Raw genomic sequence first — 7,568 nt, forward strand, 5'->3', positions numbered from 1 at the left:
TTGCAGGCAGCGGGGAGCCAACAAAGGGTTCCAGTCAAGGAGGCACTTGTGGACAAGAAAGCCCACAGCCCTGTGACCAGAGCTGGGCATCAACAAACACCTGTGCAGGGCAAGGGGACCTGTGGCAGGGGCCCTGGGGGAGGCTCTAGTTCAAGAAGGGACCTCTTCTGTGCCCAAGCACACACAACCCCTCACAACCCCACATGCCCAAAGTCCGAGCTCCCTGGGATTGGCTTAGCACTGGCTCCTGGCTTCTGTGCAGGCTGCTTTCTGCTAAGGAGGATTCTCCAATTTGGGGAGAGAGGCTCAAACAAGCCTCAAACAAGTCCACAGGAGCCAGTTTCTGAGCCTAGTGGCCAAGGCTCTAAGGCTCAGTGGGGACCTGGTGGATGCTCCTCTCCTCCCTTTCAAAATAGCCTCCTTCCAGTGTACAAGGGGTAGATGGGAAGAAGGGATTCCTAGATGGCTCTCCACACCCCACCTCCTTCAGGAAGCCTTCCTGGATTCATCGAGAGGGTGGGACACTCCTTCAGACACACCTTGAGCCACAACCTGTCCAGGACTGGGACCCTTGATCCTGATGGTACATCATCCCATGACCCTCTCCTTAGCCCTGGCACACTGGGCCCCTGAGCCAGAAGGCACAGCCCCTCACCATCAGGCCCCAGCATGGGTGCGGCTCTGTCCAGAGGAACATGCCAGTGAGAGCGCTCTGCAAACTTTAAAGGGCTGTGCATCAACAGTGTCTCCCTGGGGGAAGGAGACAGAGGCAGAGCAGGAGGCAGAGCAGGAGGCCGTCTACCTGTGTTTCCCCCACCACGGGTCTGGGTTTTACTGCCCCACTAAATGCCATGTTTGCTTGCACCCCACCCGGCGGCTTGTACACACCTGTACACGGAAGGCTGTAATTTATCTGCATGAATCACAGGTAGGATCACACCCAAGTTACCGGCACTCCGCTCCTTAGGGCGGGCTGGCCAGGCAGTCGCCTTTGTCTTCCAATTATGTAGTGTTTTATTGCTCTTTTAACTGTAACAGAAACACCCAAGGAGGCAGGGTCTGGAGGGCTAATACTGACATATGGAAAAGCCACACAAAACCACTGGATCTGGGACCCGAAGGAAGCTCTGGCTCTGGACACAGTGGGTGTAAGGAGGCTGCATCGGGTAGTGGCCTCGCATATGTTCTGGCATCCTGCAGGCCTGCATTCAAATCTTGGTTCTGGTACCAACCAGCTGTGTGACCTCAGACAAGTAGCTTCACCTCTCTGAGCCTGCATCTCCTTTTCTACAGAACGATACTGCTGAGAGCAGCACGGATAACTCAGCTGGCAGTAGACATTCCATCAATGTGGAGTCCTCCAGGGGCCCTCCTCCAGGTCAGTTTTACAGACATCCTTCCTCTCCCTCCAACTTCCTGTCAATCTGGCACATGCCTTGTACACAGTAGATACACAGGGCTGCAGAAAGAGCATGGGCTTTAGAGTTCATCTTTCATCGATTCCATAAATATTAACCAAAATTGGGGATCCAGAGACCCGATCCCTGCCCTCAAGGGGCTCACAGTCCAGCCAGAGAGGAGACCCAGAGCAATAACCAAGGAGACAAGACAGGCGACAAGCACCACTACCAAGGGAAGCCCGAGGGGTACCCTCCCACCCAAGCAGGCCCCAGACAGGCATGAGGGCTCAGAAGGCATCTCTAGGGTGATGCATGCCTGACTCTGTGCCCCAGAGGAAGAGTTGGGGTGATCCAGAAGGGGAGCACAGTGTCTCAGGCAGGAAAACTACATGTGCAAAGGTCCTGAGGCAAAACACTGCTGTCGCCTAAAAGGAAGGATGCGGGGAGACAAGGCTGGGGGAAGTGTCTGTGGTGACATCTAAAAGGGCCTTTTCAATCCTGAGGAGTTTGAAACTGAGGAGTTTGAGGTTTGAGCTCAATCTAGAGGACGCGAGGAGCCTAGCGACAGCGAAGGATTTGCAGTATTCTGGTGCTCTGGAGTCAGAGGGCAGGGACAAATGTGAATTACAAAGCCAAGGGTGGAAGCAGAGGCAGTTCTGAGGCCAGGGCGGTGATCCAGGCAAAAAGATAGACGGGGCTTGAATCTGGGGTAACTTTCCCTCCCGCCTCAGCCACTTACTGGCCGTGAGAACTCAGGTGAGTAATTTAGAGACGCCTGACCACGGTTCCTTGCTCCTAAACCTCAGTGGGGACACCTAGTCCCCAAGGTGGCAAGATTCCATGGGGAGAAAAAGAGGGATTCATCCACACTGAGAAAAATAAAGGCATGGGGACAAGGGACAGCTCTTCCATGCACTGGAGTGCCAGTGGAACCTGCAGAAGGAGCCCTTGGCCAAACAACCTGTGATCGCTGCTGCCCGTGGATGCTGAGAGGAAAGGACAATGGTCCGAAGAGAAAAGATGCCTCGTCTCGAAGGACCACTCCTCGGATATTTATTTGCTAATGAGAGGAGGAGGAGGACGGTAACTTTACAGGGAGACACACGCAGCCCGCACACCACAACCAAGCGATCCAGGCTAACGTACCAAGGCGTCGAGCCACGACGCACCGAGGACACGCCGCTGTGCCTGTGCCTTCGGCGCTAAGATGCATAACCTCATCCCGGTCACGAGAACACTCGGGATGAACCAGACGGAGGAGCTTCAGCATAACACCCAATCGGGACTCTCCCGAAGTGTCCAGGTTATAAAGGTGAAGACGGACGCGCGGAGGAGAAATGACTGGCTGAAGCCAACGTGGGGTCCTGGCTAGGGTCCTGGGCCCGCGAGGGGGTATTAGGACGATCAGGTGACACTGGGCATGACCCGCAGTTCACTTCCTTAGGATTGTGGCAACGTTAATTTCCCTCTTCGGGGCATCGTACTGCAGTTATAGAAGATGCTGACTTTATAGGGGAAGCTGGGCGAGAGATACAGAGGAATTCTGCAACCGTTTTTGCAAGTTTTCCGGAAGTCTGAAATTAGCTTAAAATAAACCGTTTTGTTGTTTTTTTGGTGTGTTTTGTTTTGTTTTGTTTGTTTGTTACAGGATTATATCCGTGGTTCTTAAACTTGGAAACACATCTGATTTGCTTCGAGGATCCTCAGCCCCCTCCTCAGGCCAGCTGGATCAGCATCTCCAGGGGAGGAGCCCAGGCAGGAATAGTCTTTCCAAGTCTCCAGGATGCCATCGACAGCCCCGAGGGGGAGGGGACACTGCTGTAATCACTTGGCCCATAGCAGGCCTTCAATAAATCATCGTCTGCTCACATAAATGCGTTAGTTCATCAATTGACACCTTTGCGCATTCAACAGCTATTATTGAGTACCTACTGTGTGCAAGACACAGCAAGGATGCAGTGATAGGCAAGAGAGACGAGATCCTTATGTTCTTGTAGGGGAGACAAACAGTGGGTAAGGGAGATTATTACACATGATAAGGACTCTAAAGGAAATCCGTGGACACGATAGAGAGTAAATGGAGGAGTGGGAGCTCCTTTAGATGTAGTAGTTCAAGAAGGCATCCCGGAGGAGGTGACATTTAATCTGGGAGAATGGGAAGGATGGCGCCGGCATCTTTGCTACAAAGAGAACAGCCGGTGCCAGAGACCCAAAGCAGCCCGAGTGAAGGAGGGAGCATTGGAGAAAGATCACAATGAGGAGTCAGGATTTCATTTTTGACTCAATGAAAAGATTTCAGGAAGGGTTTGAGCAGGGTTGGTCGGGTGGGAGGATGATCTTCAATCTGATTTAATATCTTTATTTTATTTTATTTTATTTTTATTTTATTTGAGAGAGGGGGAGAACACGAGCAGAAGGAGGGGCAGAGGAAGAGGGAGAAGCAGGCTCCCTGGAGAGCCAGGAGCCCAAAGCAGGGCTTGATTCTGGGACCCTGGGATCACCACCTGAGCCAAAGGCAGTCACTTAACCTAATGAGCCACCAAGATGCCCCTGGTGTAGGATTTTAGAAGACCTCTGGAAAGCAAAAAGATCACTCTGGCTGCCAGGTGGAGAATGACTTGTCAGGAGGCTGCCTCTGTCCAGGAGAGAGATGATGGTGGCCTGGACCCAGGGAGATAACAACAGTGGAGACGAGATGCCAACCCACTGAAACAGGCCTTGTGTTGAGCCGAGGTTGGGGATAAGCAGCCCCTTGCTGGGCAGCAGAGCCATGTCGCCCTTCCACATTCAGCCTCCTGTTTGAGCCCTACTGTCCCTCCAGCCAGAGCCATCCTGGTCATGAAGTCCCCTCCTACAGAGGCACCCACATGCCTTAATATATCACATCCCACACTAACCTTGGAAGCCACATGTTCTCAGCATCCCTAATGCTGATGGGAAAACTGGAGCTCAGAGGGGTGAAGGCATTTGCTCAACATCACACAGCAAGTGATACCCAGGACCGACTGTACCCCTGCCCCAGGCTTGGTCCCTGATTGGGGGCCCACCTCCTCCCGCTGAGCCAGGAGGATGAGGGGAGGTGTTGGCAGAAGGCTGCCCTGGTACTCTTGAGGAACAGGGACAGGATGACAGCCCAACCTGGGCTGGGGCCACACAGTCTAAAGATGGCAACACTTTTCTGCCCAGGGTGTCCAGGAGACGCCAGGCTCCCAGGAAGCTGTTCTCACTAAGGTGTCAATGACTGATAGCCAGTCCTTTCCTGAAAGGGAGAGAGTGCATGGGGATACACAATAGGCTTCAAAAGCAGGAGAAACAGGAAGGCACTGAAGATAGAAACTGTCACCTCCGATTTGTACCCTCTTGGCAGCCATAGCCCCTTTGGGGCTCAGTTATTAGCTGCAAACTCCTCCACTTAATTCTGAAAATCAACAACAGATGTTGTTGCTCAGCCTCTCGTCCACCACCCACTAATGCTGCAGTCCCCTCCATGGTTGGTGGCTGTCCCTCCCCAGGCTTGGACACCCCCAGTGACAAGGCCTTATGCTTATCAAGGGATCTTACATTATTTGACAGAAAAAAGCAGAAAGTGCGTTCCTCCAGGTGTGCAACATGCAGATACATATAAAACAAACACGGGTGGATCTATTGGACGAAGATCCCCAAAGCCCAGAGAGGTGGCAGGAACGGAGCTGGGATCCAAACCCAGGCAGGGAGCCTGATTCTGGAAACCTCTCCAGAAGGTGATCATCCATCAGTGGGTGCCAGGCCTGGCCAGCTTGCCCCACCGTTAGCTCCCCCTCTGCCTAAAGTGCAGCTTCCCAAAGGCCACTGTAGGGCTGGGGGCGGGAGAGGGCATGATGGGGGCACTAGCTGGACTCAAGACGAGGCTTCCTCTTTTCCTGGCGGGGAGTGGGGGTGTCTCGCTCAGGACAGCACTTCGCCCTCTCTGAGCTGCACTCAGAGAAAAGTAGCGCCCATAAGCCCGGCTCCCCGTGGGCCCCGACAGAGACTCCTCCCCAAGCAGCCCTAGTGGGCTGAGCACACGGAGTCCTCCCGCAGTGATTATGGGACTCTGGGACAGTGGAGGCCAGCCTCTCCTCCTCCTGCAGGAGGCCCCCCACGTCTGCCCCTCTGCCCGGTCCCACATTCCTCCAAGGCTGAACCAGCCCCTGCCCTGCTCTCCCAGGGACTCCAGGCCCCCAGCCCCGTCCTCCCACCCAGGCCCCAGCAGCCTCCATCCCGGCCCCTTCCCTCCCTGCAAAGGCTGCAAACGCTTCTGAGGGCTGGAACATCTGGCTAATGACGGAGAAAGTGCTGAGACGACAGGTTATTTCAACACTGTCATCATCCGTTGGGTATTTCAACACTCGGTGCTTGTGCAAGAGACATAATGGGACCTGTCATAAACTCACGCTGTCTCAAAGCTCAGGCACGTCGCGGCGGGGCTGACGAGGAGTTGTTGGGGTTTAGCAATAGGCACTGTCTTGGGGCCTGCAGCCTCCTTAGGGTTATTTTGGCTCCACCGTGGAAGGCCCTGGAGAGAAATCTCAAGGTGTCAGAGAAAACCCAGAGCAATTACCTCTCGGGGTAATTAGATGGTAGCAGAGATAGATTGCCCGCCTTCCTGCCTTCCCCTCCTGCATGCCAGGGAGAGGGAGAGGGGAGGACCAGCTGCCCCATCCCACTGGGCTGGCCCCCACCGAGCCCGGCCCCGTGCGGGAAGGAGGCCACAGATGACCTCATGGAAGCAGCAGTGGTGAATCATGGCCCCGACCATGTTCCCACTACCCTGGGGGTTGGTAAGCGGGTGGGTCCTCAGAGGTACAGCTCAACACCCCTGGACGGCCACCCTCCCGTCATGGTGGCTTCTCCAAAGGACCGTGGGGGAGGCTTCAGGGACCCGCCAGCCTCTCTTCAGCAGACGGGAGTCAGGACTTGTACTGGGAATCCTTGATCCAGCTCAGCCCCCATCCAAGATTTCGTCGGAACCCCAACCATCCTGTTAGAGGCCAAGTGGAGAGTTGAAGGTAGCCTAGGGCCAGCCGCAGCAGGGAGGCGGTGGCCACCCGTATGGGGACTGCTGTGGCTGGAAACAGTACTGAGGTCCCTGCCGCCAGCTGTATGGGGCAAGCCTGAGTCACTGCCCCGAGTTGGCAAAGCCAAAAGGATGTGTGATCAGGGACTCCCAAAGCCAACTAGGGCCAGGCCGAGCTATGTCCAGGCTGAGAACCAACCCTCCCCTCCCCCTGACCTTCCCCTCCCCCCCATGACCACGACCCCCAACACACATCTGCAAAGAGTCCTGGGAAGGAGGGTCCTGGCTGGGGATCTGGCCAGCGCTCAGGGAGGAGTGTGGGGTCTAAGAGTAGGAGCCTAGGTTTGGGACAACAGGCCACAGGCCACGTGGGGAACACGCAGACCTGGTCAAGGCTGGGGCCTGAGGCCGTGGAGCCCCAGGAACATGGATTCCCTTGAGTGGACACTGGGGAACCACAGAAGGTCTTTGACTGTGGGAGTCCTAAGCACACCACGCAGCTTTGCGCTCTTTTTCTAGGTTCCATCTGGCTGCAAGAAGTGAGTAGAGAGTTCCAGGGGAGGGTACAGGAAGGCAGGAGGTACCGAGCGTGACCAAGAAGCTGGACTGTGGCCAGATGGGGACGATGGCCAGAATGAGCCACTGGAAGCGTGAGCCCAAGGATATTTGCAAGCAGATGCCATCACAGGATTGGGTTCCATGCGGGGAGAACAGGGACAGGCCACAGGGGTGGGGGCGGATTCACAGGAGACTTTGGGGTCTTGGTGGGAGTCAGCCCCTACAGGCCCCCAGCGGGTCCCACATCCCTCCACCAGCAGGGACTCATCCTCTGCTCTCATCGAACCTTCTGGAGTCAGTTGGAGATGAATCAAGAAAATGGTTTTATGTCGTTCTTGGCTCCGCCTCCTGGATTAAAGCTCCTTCCTGCCCAGAGAGGCTTCTCCCCACTGACCCCACCTCCTGGCCCACCTCCTCTTCCCCCTCCCCGCCCCCACCCTGCCCCGTGGTCTCTCAGGGCCTTCATTCGGGTCCCCTAGAGGGTCGGCCAGCACCCACAGACTCCTCGACAGGGCCCATACCTGTCCCTCCACTGTTCTGCCCACGCGCTCCCCCGCTCCAGGCCATACCTCCCT

This window comes from Canis lupus, chromosome 8 (assembly GCF_048164855.1).
Source record: "Canis lupus baileyi chromosome 8, mCanLup2.hap1, whole genome shotgun sequence".
Taxonomy (NCBI): Eukaryota; Metazoa; Chordata; class Mammalia; order Carnivora; family Canidae; genus Canis; species Canis lupus.